Here is a 22519-nt window from a genome sequence, read left to right as displayed (position 1 = left end):
AATAGGCTCCTTCCTCCAACCTCCATCTTAAACCTCGATGTTTTAGTTTTCTCAAACTTCTTTCTTTTTCTGCATTACTGAAGTTCACATTCGTGCGGTCGTGATAAGAACTACATTCTGCAGTCTGCAACGCATACCTGAATATTTTACACAGGAAGATTAGACATTCCGCTAAAAGAATACAATTACATACGATAAAATTATCTTAAATAAATATCAAAGTGAAAAATACAAGGATCGCATATTTTAAATATTTCGCACATTAATCTTGATAAATTATTGTACGTAATTGTTGTGATACACTTCGAGAGCATCTTGTATTTACGCAGAGCAGATATGCGAGGGATCACACAGTGACGGCGCATCGTCGTTAGCGTTGTTGCTTCCGCCTTTGACGACACATCGTTACGCGAAGGTAAAGAGCGCCAAGTATAATAACGACGGCTAGGATTTTGTACAGGACCGACGAACCGCAAACGCGTGAAGTGGTATCACGAGATGGGCTGAAACGTACCGTACGATGGATGGATGATCGGAGGACAGTGCGGCCGATTGTAATTATTTTTCCCCGTTGATTGTGGCACCGATCGTCTTGTGATTGAGCCGTGGCTGAATCAGCAGCGTCGAGTGTCGTCCCCTCGTCTGTCCGACTTCGCGTGAAACAACGAGGCAAAGTACGAGCCTCGCAGGACCGTATTGGAGAAATTCTCCGGCACACATATCAATTTGAAATGTATTATCGAACATCGTGCAGTCGGAGTCCATCGTGCGAATGGATTATTTATTGTGGATTTTAATAATGGATTTTATATATTGTTAAAGAGGTATTGTTTAACGAATATTCGCAGAAGAGAATATACACTAAATATAGATGCAGAATAGAGGGTTTACAAATAAACTATAAATATATCTGTGTCAATTGTTTGAAATTATTTTTAAAAAAGCTTATTGTGGAAAGAAGATTTTCATATAAAGCTTTGCAAATTAAAAATTTTTATATTTTTAATATAATGGTGACAGAATATTTTTTTTAATTTTAGTAATTTCATTTTTAAATTGGAGTATTTCTAAGAAATTATCAATGGTATTTTATTATTATCGGCATAATAAATACAAATACAGCGCTTTATTCGAATAGTTTGTTAATTTTATATTACGCATAATTATGAAATATTTTCACCGCGATTCTCCTTATTTTGATAATTCGATTATCAATTATTCTCCGACGCGATAGGCAGCATTTCGCTCTCCAAATTGCTGGAAATTCCGCACGGTGTTAATTGTTTTCGCGATTGCCGTGTTTTCTCGTAAAATGGCACGAAAGAATGCGTTATGCAAATGATTGAAAACGCAAAGCCTGCGCGATAAAATTGAACAAATGTTTGATGATTTTTGTTGCGTGCGGCAACTAAAGCGTTGTGAAAATGAATAAAAATAATACTCGATGCATTTTGAAAGCGTGATACGTCATAAATACCGAGCATGTTTGACAGCGCTTGTGTACGTCACTCCGTTAAGCAGCAAAGCGAAACGCTTTAAAGGAATAGTTTGTTATTCACATTTCATATTATTTGCGACAACATCGCATCGTCTCCAAGATCGTAGAACTTCGTTTCATGCCTGTTTGCCTGCCTCAGAATAATTATGTACGGAATAATTAAAACGGCGCGCATAGAAGTTTTCCATTTGAGCTTTATCGTAAATCCAACGAATAAATTATTAAGACCAGTATAAACGTGACGCTGCAATTTATATTCGCATTTGATAGTATCGTCGTTTTGCGGCGACGGACATCGCAATGCAATGCTTACTGCATTGCCTGCCAGAGCGAGCGATGTTACGATGATGCCGACAACAGGCTGTCAGACATCGTGAGGAGTTGGCCGATTCGGATTTATTATCGCTTGTCCGCTGGATTAACTAGCGACAATCTAGTGTAAATCTGCGAGAAATCGATTTGGCGAATTTATTCGTATATACGCTTGTGCGTGGGGCTGTACGTGAGGCAATAACGAGATATATCGGACTGTCGCGACGTGCGGAAGAGAAAGACATTGGAAATTGTTCCCAAGCTTCTTTACCTGCTTATTCCGTTGGAACGAGCCGAGAGGACGAGTCGGCAGGCGCCACGAGCAGGCGAACAGAGGTAGTAAAGAGTTCCTCGACCTTTTACGGTTCGATCCTAGAAGTTCCTCTTCCTGCTTTCATATTATCTTAGCTTAGGTGATTCCGATTCTATCGGAGAGAAAGTGAACGTAACGTGTGTATAAGAAGAACGTACGTGAAAGGTTTTTAAATATATTGCAGTTTTTTTTTTTTTTTTTTTTTTTGTTATAAATTTTAGTTATATTTCTTCCACTTTTAAAACATAATTAGAAGAAAGGAAAAAGACGAGATTACATTTATTTATTTGTAACGGGACGCTCTGATAGAGAGACTTGACAATACTATTGCCTTATACCTTAACTTTTTATTTCTTTTTCTGAAATATCACGACATATGCATGATAATTAATTCAATATCGTTACCAAGTAGAAGAAACTAACTATTTAAAGTCCATCCACGTTTCTTGCAAAATATCGACTGCGATAATCGAATATTTAAGTTACATTTTAATTTGATTTAATTCTTCGAAGATGAATGACCTTCTATTGTTTGCTATTTTAGTATCGAAACTTTCTTTAAACTCGTATGCGAGAAACATCTTGCGAATAATAATAATAATTGCACATACGCTCGCAGTTTATCTATTTCTATTTTTGTAAAGCCTATTTTTCCTTTCTACTGGAAAAAAAAAAATGTAATTAAATCGAGGCTTATTCAAATGACGCAATTACTTTGCAGGGGTATTATAATCATCGTCTGTGATTGTCTGTGAGTGTGTATCTGCGAACCACTGACTACTACCGCGACTAACCGTCACAGGTGTTAAATATTAAACTCAGTCACCGGGGGGTAGACGCGCTTTAGAAATCTCGCCAGACATTGTCGCGCTCTCATTTGGGATATGATATTTAACGAAGCTGTGTGTGTCAGAATATGCGACGGCATGTTACGGAAATATTACATGTAATATTTGATCACTCATTACCGTCTCTACGAATCAGGTATTTTTATTACTCGGAATAATCTGATATGGTTTGATGCTTCCGGAACGTGAAATATTGAGAGGCTACATCGCATTCTCATCTACCGCGAGAGACATTTTAATAAACACGCAACGTCACATAGCTGTACTTCGTGCGTTGTACAAAATCTGTCTCTCGCGAATAAATTCATAAATTTATTTCCCTTACGCTTATCTACCTTTCAAGATTATGCTTTAATATACCTTTTCGAATAGGCTGTGTTTATATAATATAATAAACACATAATTATTTATAATTCTATATTCCAATAACTTCCGGATTTCCGTTTTATATATATATATATATATATATATATATATATATATATTACAACTTTTAATATATTTTATATAAATAGGTTTTACTATGTGATGCGTTGCATTATCTGGAAGATAAAAACAGCAACACCTTTAGCAAAATCATCTGTGAATGAAGATAGTTTGACAGAGGTTGGGCGAAATATGATTAGTATATCGTTATAGAGGCATCACCTTGGATCCTTAAATTAAGTTTATTGAGCAATTTTCACGACGTACTGTCGCCACGACCCTCGTAAAAAGGGAGAGGGTGGTCGGTTATATCGAGCGCGGACTCTTTCTTCCTAATATTTCGCCACGTTAAAATTTCGAAGTTAATTAAAAAAAGCAGTTCGACGACATTTAGGACGTTGTAGGCGAGCGTAATGCGAAACGTAATAAAACGTACAGCGCGGAGAACGCGCGGTAAACAAAGGGAATAAGTGGTTCGTGCTCGTTTTCCAGACTTTTACGAGTTTAAAACTTCCTTCTTTTCTTCCGTACCGATATTTCGTAAACAATTACGTCGACGAACTTCGATGTGGTTTTAATGGAGAAAAAATTCTGGAAAATTAAATACGAAATTAAATAATAATTATAAATAGATATCATTTTATTTATTGATTTATTTAATTATATAATTAAAGAATATATTTATTTTCTTTTAGTTAAAATTTAATTAAAATTAAAATTTTAATTTATTGTTGTATAATTTAACATTTCACATTTTCGTCTATTGAAAAGTTACTTGTAGATTAATAAGACATAAAATTGTCGTTTTCTGTCTCTCTTTCTTTTTCTTTCTTTCTGGCACAATTTAGATTCGCGATATATTTAACTAGCAAAATATTTTTTACTTTTGCTAAACGAAGACAAAGTGATTTTGCAGCGATCATTTCCGGTGGGTGATCGCGCTTTCGTAATTAGCCGCCCGAGAAGTAAGCGTCGCTTCTTAATTCCGCATCGATTGGCAAAACTTACCCTCCTCTCACCCCTGGTGAAACCGGCCGTTGGCCTTCTATCGGGGGAGGAAATTTTTTTCAGTGAGCGCTGCTCAGAAACGCGGAAAATCGTGAAAAATGCTTTAAATTCGAGGCGATTTGATTGATCGTGTTAATAAGAAAGTTTCCTTCCTTTCTTCGTCATCCCGCTCTTATCTCGGCGCCCGTGGAAAAGTGCGGGGTGAACCTTAATCGATCGGTTACCATTGATTACGCATGATTAATGAACCTCTTGAAATATGGAAAATATAAACCCTCGATACTACAACAAAACTCTCGTGCTTTACGGTATGATACGCGGAGAAAGTAATTAATAGCGTGGAAGCTGTTTTTACCGAGGCGACCATTGTGTTCGCGGTTTTTTGCTATCTTCGTGTACTGAAAATATGAGTATTTCTTATTTTCTGGGATGTTTGGCTAAACGAAGTATACCTTTTCTGTTTGTTTCAGGTAAGAGCAACTGTTACTCGATGTTGCCATCCACGTTGCGATAAACATTCGCCCTTCGCGAACCGACTCAGGTACAATACCTTATTATTGAAATGATATTTTAGTTTTCATTACAAACATTTATTTGCTATACTTACTCGTGCCGCGACGCGTCTTACGCCTTATGTTATTTAGAATCGCGTTTCTCTCGAAGAACTCAATTGAGAAAAGTGAGTCTCGTGCGCTATGATACAGTTTAATAAATAGATCTTGAAATTGAATCTCAGATATTTGTTATATTTGTCATATTTGCAATCGTGATTTAAATACTTTTAAGATATTTGGAAGTTTATTTTGAAATGTAGCCTGAATTTTGTTTCTTGTGATTCACTATTCATATTTCACTTGATTTGAAATCCTGTAAAATTTTTTAAGTATTAAATAATAAATTTAAAGATTTTTTACAATAAAATAATTAATCAATTATTGAAATTGTTAAACACAGAAATAATTTGCTTGTAAAGTTAAAACAAATTTATTATTAATAATATACATCAGTCAAATTGAGAGAATTACACAACACTTAAATAATATCTATTAATGACGGGTGGCTTCATGTAATAATTTTGCTTTTTCAACCAAATACATCCATGTTGACTTCTGATCAAAATGTGGCTATTAAATCATCTATATCTCAAGACATAAAATTTTATTCTGGATTTTTAGATACTTTTTACGATTTAAGTAACAATTATTAGTACGAACATTTTCCATTTTCTTCTTGTAAATACGAGGATGAAATATAAATATGTGTAATATAAATTCCTGATTGATCAATTAACGATGACATTTCTCTCTTTCATAGTTTTATCAATTTAAAACTGCGCGATTTCTGATTTCATTTAGTATCGAATTTCTTATATTTATGTACGACATGGAAAAATCACGGCTTGAAAAACTCGGCCCGACAACCACGTCTCAAGTGGCGGAGATTGTCGATTAATAATCTATTAAACCAGCAATTTGTGTTTGCGCTAAGTAAAAGAAGTTTCGAAAGTTCGGTCTCGCGCATTAATTATTGCCGTGATAAGTTGCCAATTCTGTTCTCCCGCCGTTATTTTGCCTCCTCGGCGTTGCCAGATAGATAAGGATTGAGAATAAATTAAAAATCCATCGCAAATTTCAATCTTCTTTTATCATCTTTCCTCACGTCATTTGTATCTGAATTTATAGCACCGGTATATCGAGTTAATAATAATATACGATGCTAGAAAGATATATATATATATATATATATATATATATATATATATATATATATACGCGATTATCATAAATTAAGAATTGCTAAATATAAATTTATTAATGTGGATGAATTTTATCATTTACAAAATGAAATATATTGCATAATTATCGCTATTATTACAATAATATGGACGTTTAAAGACTCGTAGACGCGTATCAAGTGCGCTATCGAGTTGCTTCGAGCTTGCTTCGAATGTATTCGAGAAAGCCAACGAGAGAATAACGATTATTCGTTCTTTTAGAGGAACAAATTCAGAGCCAATAAGTCTGATCGCCTTATAGAACTCGTTCTCGTGTACGAACGGGCGTCTATATAATAGTTGTCCGTAATTGGCAAACACAGATCTGCCCCGCTAAATTACAGACAATGCATACCTTATAATGTTGTGCGGTACCATTATACCCCGCCGTTTCCTTCCCACCCGCGCTATTTCGCTGCCCGTTTTCTGTTACCTCTTCTGTTACCCGTAACAAGTCCACCAGCCTACGTAACGCCGGCATTGTCCAGAAATTTATCTCGAAGCGATCTGAGTTTGAAGGTTTTCCTTTATTCTTTGTTATATTGTTTTGTTACCTTCAGCAATATCGTTCGTTAGTAGAGTAGAGTATCGATCTCTTCGAAATATTCAACGTTCAACGGTTACTTTTCTTAAATGCCTCTTACGTCGCTTTACGAGTAGAAATGTCAGAGTTGTAAGCATCATGATGAAAAGCAAGCGTCTCATTAATAGCTCACCTATGAGATGTGAATTACAAATATTATAGAATCTCGTGAGAATGTTTATTGCGGCAACATTATTGAATTCAATTAAACGTTAAATTTATTATGACGTTAGCGATGAATCATAATTTGCCATAATAAGTCCATCGTCTGAGAATGAGAACTCATTAGACATTTATTATGTTTTTTTACTTTAGAAAAAAAAGTGTCTATTTAAAAATGAGATGCGTTTGATATTGTAATAAAATGTATATCTCGACAAAGTGATTTATTATTATATAAGAATGAACCAATCGCGAGCTTGCGAGAATGTATGGCATTGTTATCGTAAAGAAAGCAACAAATGAGTCATTCCGCAGCAAACGTGGGTCCCTCGAATCGCATCAATTCTCGATCGTACCTTCTCGAACACACGCTCCCGACCGCCTTTAGCTGAAGTCGATCTAAAATTTAGGTTCGCGTCGCACGCGGACGTTGGGGGAGGGGTCCGTTGAGGGTGGACCCTTTTACCGGGGGCAAACACAAAATGCATTATTTATTGCCCGTAGCGACTGGCAATTCATCGAATTCCCGCTAAAAGCAAAAGAGTTGAGGTCGAGGGTTGGCACTCGTGCAACGCGAGGTGCGTTCGTCGAAAATGGCCGCAGAGATGGGGCTAAGTGGCACCTTTTTTCTTTCTACCCCTTTGCACATACTCACGCGTGTGCGCGCATTCTCTCAGGCGACTAAAAACTTGCCATCTCTTTTTAAATCATTGCTTATACGTCTTCGTTCTATGTATGTGTGTTATATATCATCTTTTGCCCATTGCGCCTTGTACATTTGAAAAATTCCTCATTTCATGCACAATTTTTTTATTGCAGCACTAAAAAAGGAAAACAATAAATTATAGAAATAACTATAGAAGAAAAGATAAAAAGAATTTTATTAAATTCTCTTCAAGAATATCTGAAATCTTTCTGACAGATTTGTAGGGATTGTGTCTTTGTATTATTATGCACTATATTTTTATACATGAAAATCTTTTTCCCAACTTGATTTCATTTTTTTTTGAAAGATAATAGGTCTCTTTTTTTTTATCAATTTTAAAAAAAGGCAAATCGATATTACTTTTATCGTCGTTATTTTTCCGCGAAGGCGATTGCCTCCGAAAATATTAAGATGTTTGAGAAAACTTGAGAAAAATCTTGATCTTTCTTATCCTTTTATCCCCAATGAGGTCAATACTCATCTGTGTACAGTCCCACGCTTTCGCGTCCCGCATTTCTTCTTCCGGGAACGAATCACCCGTAGTAAGTTTTCGCAGCACTAATTGCCAAGGCAGCGAACGAAATTCATCGGTGCCGTTAAAGGGTGCCGCGAGGGGATGCACAAAGTGAATCGAATAAACGCCCGATCCGGATTGCCAATCCCCCTCTTTCGTTTTCTTCCTTTCTCTCCTTCCTTCTCTCTCTCTCTCTCTCTCTCTCTCTCTCTCTCTCTCTCTCTCCTTCCATCTTCCTCGCCCCTCCGCCCCGTGATTTATGTTAATGTTTTTGTCTCGGAGGCGAGATACACCAAAAGGCGATTCGATTCGCACGGGCGCGGCACCCCCGCCTCCTCTCGCAGTTCTCGCTACGGCACGGATTAACTTAACTGCTTTAAGACGGCAATAAAGGTCGTCGACGCGATTTAACCGGTTCCCTTTTACTGCGGCACCGATGCCCCCCAGCTGCCGGAACGTTAAACCAATGTCTAGGCTGCATATTGACGGTAATGGGAAAAGTTCGGGCTTTCGGTATCTGACTTTGCGCGGGGGTGCGTCGATCAATCAATCGGACCGTGCGGGCCCCGCTAAATCCCCGTATAATAACCCTTCCTCTCTTGTTCTGACTTTTTCCTTCCGTTTCGTCTAAGCATTTTTCATTGCTATTTTAAAGTTTCTCATCGAGTAATCGCAGAATAGTACAAAGATGATTTTGAGTATCTTGGCAGTATAAGACTCGAGCATCGGAATGTTTGTACATGATGATATAAAATATAGCAAATGTTTATAGTTATAAAATATAATAATATCAAACACGGTATTCTTGCATAATAAAATAATATTTTTTATAAAATATTTCTTTATAACATAAACATTACATTTTAAATGAATTATTTTTTATAAATTTATTTTAAAATATAGATTTAGTTTTTATAGAATCAAAGAAAACAGTAATAGCATAGTAATAAATATATTGTTATATAATAAATTATATAAAAAATAATTATTAAATATTAAATAAGTACTAAGTTAAGTTTAAGCTAATTTTGGCTTAAAGTATATTGTTGTCGATGGAATAAATAACAGATTCTCTATGATATTCTCTTTTATTAAAACGATGAAAATAATCTGCTTCAATAAGATGCTTTCCATAAAGAAAGATCTCCCTTTAACTGCCAACAACAGTTGACAACTTCGCGATCCCCGTAAATGCCGCGGATTACAATGCGCGACAGGTCGATATATATATATATATAGCTGCCGCCGGATCACTCTTGTGGAAAGCGTGAAGAAGGGTGGCGGATGCGCGCCCCGGATAGTCCGTATATCGCATAATAACCGCCTCTCGGACTTAGCCGCGGCCCGCGAAAGGACCGTCCTCCTCGGGGCTAAATCGCCGCGTAAACGCCTCGGTATATGGATCGTCGTGGATTTCGTTTCGGAATCGGTGCGAGCGTGTGAGACTCGGTAGATAAGGTAATCCGGTAACCTCGAAAACTCGTCGAGACCCCGAAAACACCCCCGCTACCGGACACCGCCTACCTGGAAAGACTTCCGGTTTAACCCTCTCGCAGGCGCGAGAGAACATAGGCGTGGTGAGATAAATTTTCTTGACCAATATTAATATGATATGCGACCTTGCCAATTTGATAAATTATTTATTCGTTGTATGAAAATTTGAGAATCGCATTTTGATAATAACTCTGTTTCTGAGTTATAGTAAAAAAGTTGGTATCAATTTTTTTTCTTCCCATTTCTATTGGCTAATACATAACGTCGATGTGTGTTCGTTTGGATAATAAAATCATGCATGATGAGTACTCAATATTTGACATCCGGGAAGTGATTATAATCTTATCGCGTCTTACATTTCATCGCTTAACAGCGTACTTGGTTCCAAAGTAACGCGCTATTATGTAAGCTAAAACATGAAAGAGTTATGTGCTACGAGTAATTATTAAATTATACATTTGTAAAATCCGCACATATTCGATTTATATAAATAAACTAAATGAATAAATAGTTTGCGATATAAAAAATTTAAAGCAATCGATAAATGCTCCTTCTACCAATTGATTAAACTCAATTAATTAATTAATTACATCCTACATTAATAAAATGTTTACATAAGACTGTAGAAAGCATTATTGAACAAAAGGGCAATAAAGCCATGAGAAAGTTGATAATATCGTGTTTTTTCTTCTTCGGAAAAGTCGCGCAATTATTATTGCGACTCCTGGCGAGTGTCACGATACGTAATATATTATATCGACGGCGGTTTAGAAACGAAATTAGCACGTGGTGAGCGACAGTTGAGTTCCCACGTGTATCATCACGTAATTCTTTTCCAAGGATAACGACCCGTACTTTCCTTGGCGGCGGCGAGCGAGAAGTGACGGAAAAGGGGATTCCCCCGTACCTGATGCAATTAACTCGCTATTAACGGAGCAGACGTTGAGCAGGAGGCCTGCCGTTACGAAAGTATAGCCCGTTGTACGTGATTAAAGCGGGTATTCGTTACGGGCACACCGGCGCGGCCGCGTCGATAAGATTAATTGATAAATGGCTGAATCGATCGGCGCCGTTGTAGTTTCGTTACGACGGCCTCGCCGGCCGGCAAGATAAATATCTCGTCGCGATGCGGTAACCATGTAATCGGGTTAATTTCGGCACACGTAATTCTCCGCGTGCTGATACGTGAGAGATTATCATTACGGCGTGGATATCGGTCGTTAGCCATTAACAATCGTGCGTCTTCCACGATAACCTTGCGAAAGATCTCGCCGTACAAAGTCAGAGGACCCGTAATCTTTTTTTTTTGTTCTTTTGCGTGACTTCTATGCCATTTTTTTCTCTCACGTTCCTCCCCTCGCGATATTTTTGGATCTTTTTCTTTTTATTGATATTAAAATTATATCGAGACGCGTGTAATAATAATCACTAATGATTTTTGAAGATAAACAACTCTGATATATCATTACATATTTAATTAAATTTAATTAAATATATATAAATAAGTTAACGTTCACTTGAGCTCGCCGAAATTTTTATCATTTTCATACACCGACTAGTGTGTTATCAATGTTTTTCGATTAAGGATATATTGAATTTTTAAAATTTTATTAAAATTTAAATATTAACAATTTAGTATTAATTAAAAGGTAGTAATACGCAATTGTCAACATTTAAAGCCGTGATATAACTACGGGAATATATTCACCTTTTTAATTATAGCAAGTAACATCGACAAGCATTTCTTTCAATTATCTCAAACGTCGAATATCGCACTATGTCGCACAGCTTATATATAAAATATAAAATATAATACATCGTACATTTTACTATCACCATAAATTTATACGTAAATATAGGCGCTTGGAATAAAATAAAATAAAATTCTGAGCAGCAAAGATTTTCCACGTTCGATGACCTCGCACGTTGATGAAAGATTTATACGTTTTTCCTGAAAGGAAAAATTTAGACAAATATTTTAACGATGTATCACCGTACAGACTGTCGTCAGTTCGTGGGGAAATATTGCGCGATGGTTTCCGCGAAGCATTGAGGAAAGTGTGCGCGTTAACATGAGATCAAGTAAATAAACCATGGAGGCATCAAGCGGCTTCTCTCCGCCGTGGATGAGACATCTCGTCGAGTTGGTGGGGCAAAAAGTGATGGCGAGGGCAAGGCAAATGTGTACAGTCTGTGCGTAGGTTCATCACGATTCACGTGTTCAAACAGCCATGCTACTCCGATGACGCCGTTATTCAGAGAGAACAAGATGAAGGCAAAAATGATTATTCCCCGGTCGATTTCCCGGGGAGAAAATTATCGTTTTGGAACTATGATAATAGTGGATGACAGCTTGCTACCACACCCGAATGATGCAACTTTGTCTGATTTGTACCTCTCGAGTTTCAAGTAAGAGGAATATTAACTGTTAGAAAGTATCTGTATCCATCTGGATCCAGCTGCGTGGAACACGCGGCAACATTGTGCGTAGTTTGCATTTATTTCATTCACGTCTGAATTTGTGTTCAGTAATCGTTTGATCGACGTTCGCCATAAGTCTACAAAGGATAAATCTACACAAGAAAGAAACGATTTTGTTGAAATATCTAAAAATTTGTCCAGCTACAGATCTGAAAATGATTTTGTTGGATTAAAATCGAAATTATTATGCAGAATGCTCAAGCACGATGATAATATTGCAAAATTTTTTTTTATATTCCGGCAATCAATTTAAACGTTCTACATAATTATTTTGATAGTCCACTAACATTATTTTCAGATCTGTATCCGATCAAATTTTTAGTATAAAAATGATTGAGGAAACCCGATGCATTTTGATGCTTAATTGTAGAGCATTATTAAGTCGATAATGTAATTTTTATCAAAGATCACTTATAGGAGCACTTGATCACGTCATCGTGTTAGTTTTCATTTAAGGCTCGTGTCGCGCTCGATCGAGTAGATCGTACTAATTACGACAGGTGCGCTCTTCGAGTATGAAGTTTGAAGAATCGTGAGATTCGAGAATGGAAACGCGGTGGAGGCGTCATCCGCGCGAGTCTGTCACCGCAACGCTAACAGTAAGAAGTCACAGGCGCGAGGTGCGAGGAGGGAAGGTAGGGCATTCATACGGCACTGTCACACTCGGCGAACGCAGAAAACGTGAGCGAGTGAGACCGATGAAGGCAGCGGACCATGGCGATTCGTGGGAGGAGGTTAAAGTCCGCTTTACAGCGAATTCTGCGCCTCATCGGTATCGTCGATCGACCGTTTTCCGTCTGCGATCAAACAAACGGCCGGAACTTAAATGAGAACGTTGTAGAAACCGGCAGCTACAACTGCCGCGACAAATGCGAGTATTTTAATCATCGATAGCCGCAAATTAGAGCTTACTTTTTTAATGTACAAGCGACTCATACACGGTCTATTAGACCGGTTGCGAAAAATCGAGAAAATTTCATGCTTGAATTCATTTTTTCCCCCGATTTTATTACAAGGTTAATATCGATTAATTTATTACAAAATTATTTTAACGTACCGAATATTATATACGTTAATTCTGTTATTTCTAGACGCATGGTATATGACATAAATAAATTGTGAAATATTACGAAGAATAAAATATGTAAAAATAATACTCGCATTATAATGAAAAATTATTAATAAAAAAATAAATAATATATTACATTTATGTTTGAAGTGAAAAATAATAATTATTATTGCAAAAAGAAGATTGATTATTGTCGCACTAAACAGAGCGCAATGCGCAAATCGTAGAAATTGAAATGATCGTTTGAAAAGTTGCGCTCCATTTAATGACTGATTATTTTAACGGCCTCGGGATGTCGGTCATTAATTTTATTAGACCGTTTCATATTGTATCGTTCATTTTGCTTCAGTAATAAATCGACAGATCATCTTACGTTATTTCTAATTATAATCCTCACGAGGATCTTAACAAGTCAAACTATCATTCCATGACTTCCGCTTTATCCAGATAGCGTTTTAAAAAGAAGCATTATTCATTAATGTAAATCTAACATAAATTCGATTCGTTACTGTGCGACGAATCGACAGAGTCACGTCACATCTTTACTTAAAAATTGACGCGGATTAAAGCGAACTAAGTGCTATGGCATCCGAATGATTTACGACACATGATACATTTATAAAAACAACAGAGATGATTTAATTTTCATCGGTTAGTCGAATAAAATTTACTCGATATTTTCTATCTTCGTGAAAACTTTCTCGAAACGTCTGAAGTAATAATATTTTAGTTGATACCAGAAACCAATATTTATGAGGAGTAATGTCGGATCTTATAACAGACAAGAATCATGCAGATGTATATATTATATAAACGACATAAGTTATAAACAATTAGGACGTACGCAATCAGCGCATGTTAAATGTTTCTCTCGCGTCGCGCGCTAGTTTAATGAGTGCATGTCGCATAATTTCTACCGATGTTGCGACCTCAATAAATGGGAGCGCGAGCGCGACGGACGCCTCTCTAATACGACGATCTATTAATATCACAGATATCTCTCACATTAGACACGGAGATGTAAACAACGTGTTTCATACGTTGTCAACTTGATAATATAGGCGTACGTATCGGCACGCTTCGAACGACTTCAACCTTCAAGTCATGAGCGCTCAATGAGTTTGAAGGAAATTTTCGTCACGCAAACCTAGCCATCGCCAGTCAAACGTGAGAAGCATTTTCTAGAATTAAAAAGGATATTTTGCTCGTCAGGCAATACAGACTCGAGTTGTAAACAAATCGGTCAAGCATCAGATAATAAAGATTGATTATTATTATTATTATTATTATTATTATTATTATTATTATTATTATTATTATTATTATTTTATTTCTTTATTCACAATAATTCAGAGAAAAATATTATATAATAGCGTATAATTATAAAGCATGAAATCGTTTCATTTGCATAATGTATACTGATCTCAACTACAATTTTTTTACTTTTATAAAAGATAAAAATCTGCAAACGCAGAAAATATGTACAATCTTTATATAATATTTGAAAGAAAAAAAAAAAAAAAAAAAAAAAAAACGTTAAATATGTGTTTGCGATAGTCACATATGCGTAATAATCAAGCTTACAAATAAAATTTGTTTAATCTTCGAATTAGAATGACAAATATATCTTTTGTCTTAAGTATCTCTTCTCATATTTTTTCAGGCTGCTAAAAGTTATAATGTCTTGTACTAGTTTTAAATATTTTAATGCTATACACGAAAATAAGCGGTGGCGACGAATCTTGAATTTTTCAAGCTTGCTAGCAGCATGTATTCATGTACTCATGTTTTGTTAACGTGCACATGTACATATGTATATCTCGAAAAGAAGTCGCGCGAGAATTAGAATTTGTCTGTCCCGCGCGGTCCGTAACTACTACGAGGTCGACGTACGTAACTACTTGTTAATTGCCGTAATTGCTGCAAGGGACTGTACACAGGGACTTTATCTACCTGTCGTTCAGCAATTATAAGTTACTCTGTAAGAATCGTATCTCGATATCATACGCGATCTTGGTATTACACGCGCGTGTACGTAATGCCCATTTCAATTGGAACATTTCCTTGTAAATGCCGCTGCCTCGGTCGCGTTACCGTCTGATTTAATTAAAAATATATGTGCAAATGAATATGTGGAATACTCGTCTGGAAAACTCAAGTTAGTATATATAAACTGAAGTGGCTATCCGAGAAAGTACGCGATTTGGATTTTTAATGAAGCGACTTTTAGTAGAGCAACTTTTCAGATTATTCAGCTTAACATGACTACTCAATTAATGCATCGCTTCGCTCATGCCTATAAAGACGTATAATAGTGTGACGTATCTAATACTCTAAATAATCAAATAAAAAGCAATCGATTACAAGTAACATATGATGCGGCTATAATGCGCGTCGCTTTTATTATATTATTGAGTAACTGGAGATTTTTGTGATTTTATTTATTCAAGATTGCAAAGCGACACATCTCAGTGTTACTGAAATAATAATAAGTTTGTTTAAAATATACACGAATGCATGATGAGTTGTTTTATTTTCCAAGTTAACTACGTAATCTTGCTTATGTGGGTCGTATCTACTGTCTGACATTCAATACATCTCGATGTTTGTGAAATAAATAACAAATGCTGAACGGTCAAAATTGATAAATCGATTTTTACGTTAATTATCAATTTGAAGTTTCAGAAATAAAATTTAGATAATCGCATTATATTTTAAGAGAGATCAAAACACTTTTTGCGATTCGAAATACTCTTATACGTCACGAAATAAAAAAATTGCGATGATCTCTTTGATCTCGTTAGAATTGCAGAGAATGCTATCTTCACGGTGAAAAATCCATGGTGAAAGACGGAACGTGAATTTCATTAGTCATTCCTCTTCGATCGATCTGAATCAAATATTATCGCTGGTTTGAAATTCGAGTTTCAAAACATTGCGATAAAAAGGATGGTAGACATTACATTACATTACATTACAATTCCTTTACGGTCACGATATTTTTCCTGATGAGTATTCCAGAGCGTTAGCTTATTTAATTGATAATTTAAACAAAAAGATCCTTTGTTAAGGCACATCCATTTTTCGGATGTATCGATAATTCTATCAGAACAGCGGTGTAAACCGGGCTTTATTCGACATCGCGAATACCGCATCGCGACAGAAAAAGAGAGAGAGAGAGAGAGAGAGAGAGAGAGAGAGAGAGAGAGAGAGAGAGAGAGAGAGAGAGAGAGAGGGACGAGACCGTCAATGACACTGACGAAGAAGGAGAATGATAGAGCAAAGGGGGGGGGGAGAGAGAAGTGTGCGCGGATCGTCAGTGCCAGGCCATGCGAGAGGGGTAGGAGTCGCGAACCGGCGCGGCTCGGGAGGGGGCGGAAAATGCGTAAACAGAGAGTCAACATGTAAACAGGCCACTCGCGAGACAAACAACGTGGGGGCCGCGGGCTGTTCGCCGAACGAGGCAGGCAGGCAGGCAGGCAGGCAGGCAGGCAGGCAGGAGGCAGAAGTCAGGGCAGCTAGGCAGACAGGCAAGCAGGCTCGTGTACGCTCGCTCCGTCATCGCGCGTTTTCTTCCGTGGGCGTCCGCTACGACGAGTCGGAGTACGACGCGCGTCGCGTCTCCGCGTGTTCGGCCTTATCAAATCGCGCGCGCCGCGATCCGAGCGGGGAGCGGCCTCCGCCGGACGATCGTACCTGCGCCGGGTCCTCCGTGCGATCGCGGTCGCGACGGCGGCGAGATTCGAAAACCCGCCGAAATTCGGGAGGAGCGAGGGTATCCGTCGTGCGGCGCGGCACGACGCGGCTCGGATGGATTCGCTTCGGTCGGTTTCGCCAGTGTCGAGAAAGAGTGAGTGGAGAGAGTGAACGAAAGAGAGGAAAAAGAGGGAGGTGGAGAGGTGGAGAGAGAGAAAGAAAGAGAGAGAGAGAGAGAGAGTGAGAAGGAGAGAGGAAGAGGAACGGTGCTTTTGTTGATAAAACATTCCTCTCTGCACGTGAGTTTTTGGTGTTGCGATTGGAACGTCAAACGTGCGTCTTTGATGCATCGAGACGATTCATCGAATTGTTAATCAAAGCGGTGATGTGCATAAATTAACAACTTGTTTTCTTATTCAGTCAGTTAAGGAAAACACATGATGATAATATAAATGTCAGTGCGTTAGCAACTTTGTGATAGTTTTATCCAGGAAATGAGAAGAAACGGTATATACGCAATTGGATATTATTTAAAAACGTGTGAGAAATTTCAACAAAGTTTTACCACAGTCGAAAGTAAATTATGATGACTTTTTACATCAGATTACATACGCGTAGTGTGATTGTAGGCCAGTTTGAAGCAGATGGCTTTAGTGATTTAAGCAATTCTTCTCGGCGCACGTTTAATTCCTAAATAACATTTCGCTTGTATTACAACATACATTTACCAATAATCGCTTTACTTTGATTATTTTACTGATTTTAAATAACAAAAAACACAAAATAGAATTCCAACATAAAATAATCAGACATTCAAACATGAACTATTAACTGATATACATATATCTATGTATCTATGTATCTATGTATTACTTATATAAATTAATATAAATGATAAGAGTTTTATCTTATATATTTTTACAAGGAATTTTTAAACTATTAGCTGCAATTATTTAATAATGAAATTTAAAATACAATAGATATTAATTCTCAGATTCTTGGTTGCAACATTTTTGTAACATTAAGTGAAATAACGATAGTCGTAATAACATTAACATGGAAGTATGACATGGAAGAAAGAAAGATTCGTGCAATAGATGAATTTGTAATTATTCAGTGCGTCAGTGACGTGTTGTTACGTTGTTACATCGTTTATGTGTGAGAAGAGTGATTGTATAGTGACGAGGAATACGCATTTCCGCGAGAGCTCTGAGAAGTACAGACTTTCTGAAAATGGGACAATAATCGCACGTTTTGTATACTTCAAATAAATTGGTAAGTGTATTTCAAATTCTAATTGACTACTCGATTTGTCAGGTGTTAATATACGAAATATCGAGACGTCAATATTAAAAAAAGTATATTTATTATAAATTTTAAATAAATAAATATACGTATATTTATTTATTTATTTATTTATTTATTTATTAACTTTAATACAATTATTAATTGCGAGCTCGTAGATTGTGGAACGTGATGAAAAATACTCGCCAATAACACTAAATAATGTTATTATAAATAATATTAAATAGACAGATACATAAATGTTATACGTAATAATCTGTTGATTTGAATATTGCTGATTTTCTAAATTGAGAGATTCAGCATTGAAAACTAACTATCATTGAAGGTGATTTCTCTTATTACACACACACACACACACACACACACACACACACACACACACACACACACACACACACATTCGACACTTTCGATATATGTGCCGAATAACCTGCCAATGAAATCGATGCCAAAAGGTTACGATCTGCATGCGTGTTTTGATCGATTGATTTTGTTGATGAGTACGTTGTTATATGAGGCTACATTTGGCGTGCAAAAGGTATTATGAACCGCTTTGTGTAAAATTATAATTATTCAGTAAATACTTAAAATAACACAATAATATTAGCTCTCTCTTAAAATAAAATTATTTTTAATTATATTTAACGAAAGAACATCATAGAACGTAATATACAAAATATTATTCATGACTCTGCGATCTTTCTTCGGTTAATCGCCGATACCATGATTATTTTTCTCGTGTACCGAGTGTTACAGTAAAATTTAGTATCTCATTACATTTATGGAGCAAGATAATTGATACGTTATCTAAAGTATACGTTCACAGTATAATCGCCACAAGTAGCAAAATGTGTTATTTGCTTCCGGTCTAAAGTCTCAATAAGACATACAAAGGCCACGATTACGCGAACCTTGCTCCTTTAAGTACAACGCGATGGAATGAACCGCCCCGAAATTCACGATACGTGGAATTTGCCGCTGTAAAGCGCAGCATCCGCAACTGCGTTACCGAGAACGCGATTATCACCGCACGAAGGAAATCAGATGTGATAATGTTTCCTCATGGGCACGATTGTCCCGGCGACGCGTCGCGTCGCGTCGAGAAAATGGAAATCGCTATTAACGTGGCGAGCAACCTAACGGAGGAATTATCCGCGCATATTGGCGGCCACTCGCGGTGAATCATTATCTTCTTGCGGCAAGCCGTGAGTGAGTGAGTGAGTGAGTAATCGTTACCCGCGGCTTTTATTAAGATTTATGAGACGCTCTATACGCACACACGTTCACTAATTGCGCGCGCGAGCGCCTTTTAAGAAAACTGTGCCCGGCACGTCTATTATCCCCTCATTATCATGAGGGGCTACCTTGCGCTCATAAATCGTCGATCCGTGCAAACACTTTTCCGAGTATTCCAAATTTAAGAGCGGCCAATTAATTATCGGTCTAGCTTCTGACCATCGCCCCCTCTCTCCCACTCCCCCCCCCCCCTCCTCGTCGTCTGCCAATTCGAGCCGCGACCGATTCGCGCGAATCTCCCCGGTGCATCACGTCGCGTTGCACCACGGTTTAAACTGGAGCGCGGGAAGAAAGTGTCGAATGAAGCAGAAACATTATTATTCCCAGATAAGAACATCTGACTAATGCAGCATTTGTTTCTTAGGAACAATTGCGAGGTTCAACGACAGCTGTGTCGCTTTGTTTTTGAAACTCGAGTGAATTTTAATTCTTCTATTTTCCCTTGCATAACCCTCCAAACGTCGTATATTAGATTACGTCATATTAAATATTGCAACATACATTTATTCGTACATTTATTCATGTATTTAGTATTCATGTATTAGTTTACAGCGGAATTTGATCAAATATTCATTTGAAATAAATAATCAATATTATACAACTTACTATTCGTAGACTAATAATTGTGGTCAGTTAATAATTGTTTAGTACTCATAATTTTAATGATACACGTTAGAACGAACGTATTCTATTCCGCATTTTTCGCGTCATTTATGGAATCTAGATTGCGACTACACGTGTGGCACGATATACAACAGCTTAATCAGTCAATTGGAGTTCAATGAACGTTGTTGATTATTTGATTTGAGGGGATTAGAAAGGAGATATTTAGCGTTTGGAATGAATGTCTGTTTTCCTTTAAAAGCCTTTATTTATTGTTTTTACTTTTTAATGAAAATACACATACAACAACTAAAGATGAAATTGGAATTTCAAAATCTTTGCGTTGGTCGAATAAATTTTTGCGATAAATTAAGCCTAATCTTAATAATATAATTACAATTAATATAATAACTATAATTCCACCTAGTCAAAAATAATTAATATAAAATACAACAGATCGAAACAGATAGATATTTTGCATTAAGAATAAATTTTTCTCCAAGTGCCAAATTATACGCAGGCTACCATTGAATCAATAATAATAAGATAGATAGCAATAATAAAATTGATGTAAATAAATTGTTTAAAGATTTCGATTAAATTTATTTTAATTTGATTCTAAATTTACTCTAATGAGTAAAAAAAAACAGTAACGAGTAAATAAATGTTTTATTCGGGGGAGATAAAGAAAAAAATCGAAAAAATTTGAGGAGTGTGGTGTGTGTGTGTGTGTGTGTGTGTGGTGTGTGTGGTGTGGTGTGTGTGTGTGTGTGTGTGTGTGTGTGTGTGTGTGTGTGTGTGTGTGTGTGTGTGTGTGTATAGAGGCGTCGCATTACACAGTAGATTTGTAAAACGGAAAATTTACATAGGTGTACGCGACGCTTCTGGCATTAAAAGATTCGAAAGCTTTCGCACACCTGCTTCTCTTCACGTTATATTGATGTTTAATAAACTATTGCGGGGCTGTTTAATAACGTTTTAACTATCGATCCCGCCGCGTCAGCCGGATCGATCCACGGCGAGAGTTCGAGCGCAATAGGAGAAAACGTTTAATTGGATCGGTCGTCGATTTGATCTCGTTGATCGAATCTCAGCAGTTTAACGATTCGTGCCAGACGATTAATCGACAAAATTCGTGCCTGCAGTCTTGTCTGGAAACGCGGAGCCCGCAAATTGTCCGTAATTATTTATTGTACCAACGTCCATACACAGGGTCAAACATTCAAACGTCAAATTAAAACTGTTACTTCTCAATCGTGATCAATCTTTGTGAAAGACAGCTATTGTTCGTTGCGAATAATTCAAACGGATTAACACGTTAGCGTTAAATAATAAACATTAGGGGAGGGAAGGTAGAAATTCATTCCTCGTCATCGCGACTTATACTGTCGCCTTGCTTGTTGTGATTAATGAGATAGTCAAATAATGAGATTCTTTGATTCACAACATTCATTTCTTTATTTTGCTACCTTTATATTTCAATTATTAAAATTATTATCGATATAGAATGAATACTTGTTTACGCTTTATAGGATAGTTTTCTTAATAGGCAAATTTGCTTATATCTAAGACATTAAGAGAAACAGAAAAACATTTTTTATGTTTTTAAATTTATGATATTATTAAGGATTATAGTAAAGCTTCGTATCAAATTGTTGCTAGCGGTGTAAAATTTATTGCGTCATGTAACGGCAAGTAAATTCAGAATTGTAAGATATTTTAGATGATAAATATTAGAATGATATGAGCGCCGATAACAAAGTAACTTTCGAATAAACAAACGCACGTAAATCGCTCAAGCATACGATTTCCTGTGTTAATACAACTAAGATTACTTAAAGTAGGTTTCCATTAGTTGCTCCAAGTTACGATCGTTTTATAGCCGAAGATAAGAAGTTAATCTTATTTTGTTTATAGCCGCGTGTCATGTAATTTTACGGCCGAGTACGTATTGCCTTAGGATAACACGTGTCTTGGATAATAACGTGGGATTTTCTGATAATAAAATTATATATATGTATATTAATCAAATTGAACCGTAATCAACTGTGCGTATATATTGTAACGCACAAAAGTGTAATGGATTCCTATTAATTTTGAAGTAATCGTATGGAAATAATAATTTCTAATGAGCATTAATGCTCGAATGAACTGGAACAGGATTTTCCGCTTTTTCAATCTTGCTATCATCTCGTTGTGATATCTCATACATTGTTCGGTCTGTACGTTTATATATTCGCGGGGAGTATGATGCGTTAAAAAAGTGTTTGCGAGACAGCAACGAGTAAACAGATGGTTATTTATAGCCAAGCTGTGCGTCAACTAGTAAGGTGAAGCGAATAACGGGGAAAACCGCGAGTCTGCGCCGTTCACATTCAAAACTTTGTCACGGAGTTGAGGAATTGCCGACGTTTCTCGCAATTATTTCTTG

General features: G+C 36.7%; 1 protein-coding gene across 20 annotated transcripts in view; it reads left to right on the top strand.

Annotated features, from left to right (window-relative positions):
* Positions 1-22519, top strand: part of FoxP (forkhead box transcription factor P) — a 276092-nt gene that overhangs the window by 24443 nt on the left and 229130 nt on the right. For 2 of the 20 annotated variants that reach the window (XM_089082901.1, XM_089082897.1), the window contains exon 1: positions 16503-18159. The exons of 16 other annotated variants lie outside the window; for them this stretch is intronic. The gene's annotated coding sequence lies outside the window, so the exon portion shown is untranslated. Of the gene's footprint in view, positions 1-4875; positions 4947-16502; positions 18160-22519 lie in introns of those variants that run through there. 2 more of the 20 variants (XM_089082898.1, XM_089082900.1) reach the window with 2 other exon arrangements.

Source organism: Pogonomyrmex barbatus, unplaced genomic scaffold (genome assembly GCF_055798465.1).
Source record: "Pogonomyrmex barbatus isolate J1 unplaced genomic scaffold, ASM5579846v1 scaffold6, whole genome shotgun sequence".
Classification (NCBI taxonomy): Eukaryota; Metazoa; Arthropoda; class Insecta; order Hymenoptera; family Formicidae; genus Pogonomyrmex; species Pogonomyrmex barbatus.
This window is presented reverse-complemented; position numbering and strand designations above follow the sequence as displayed.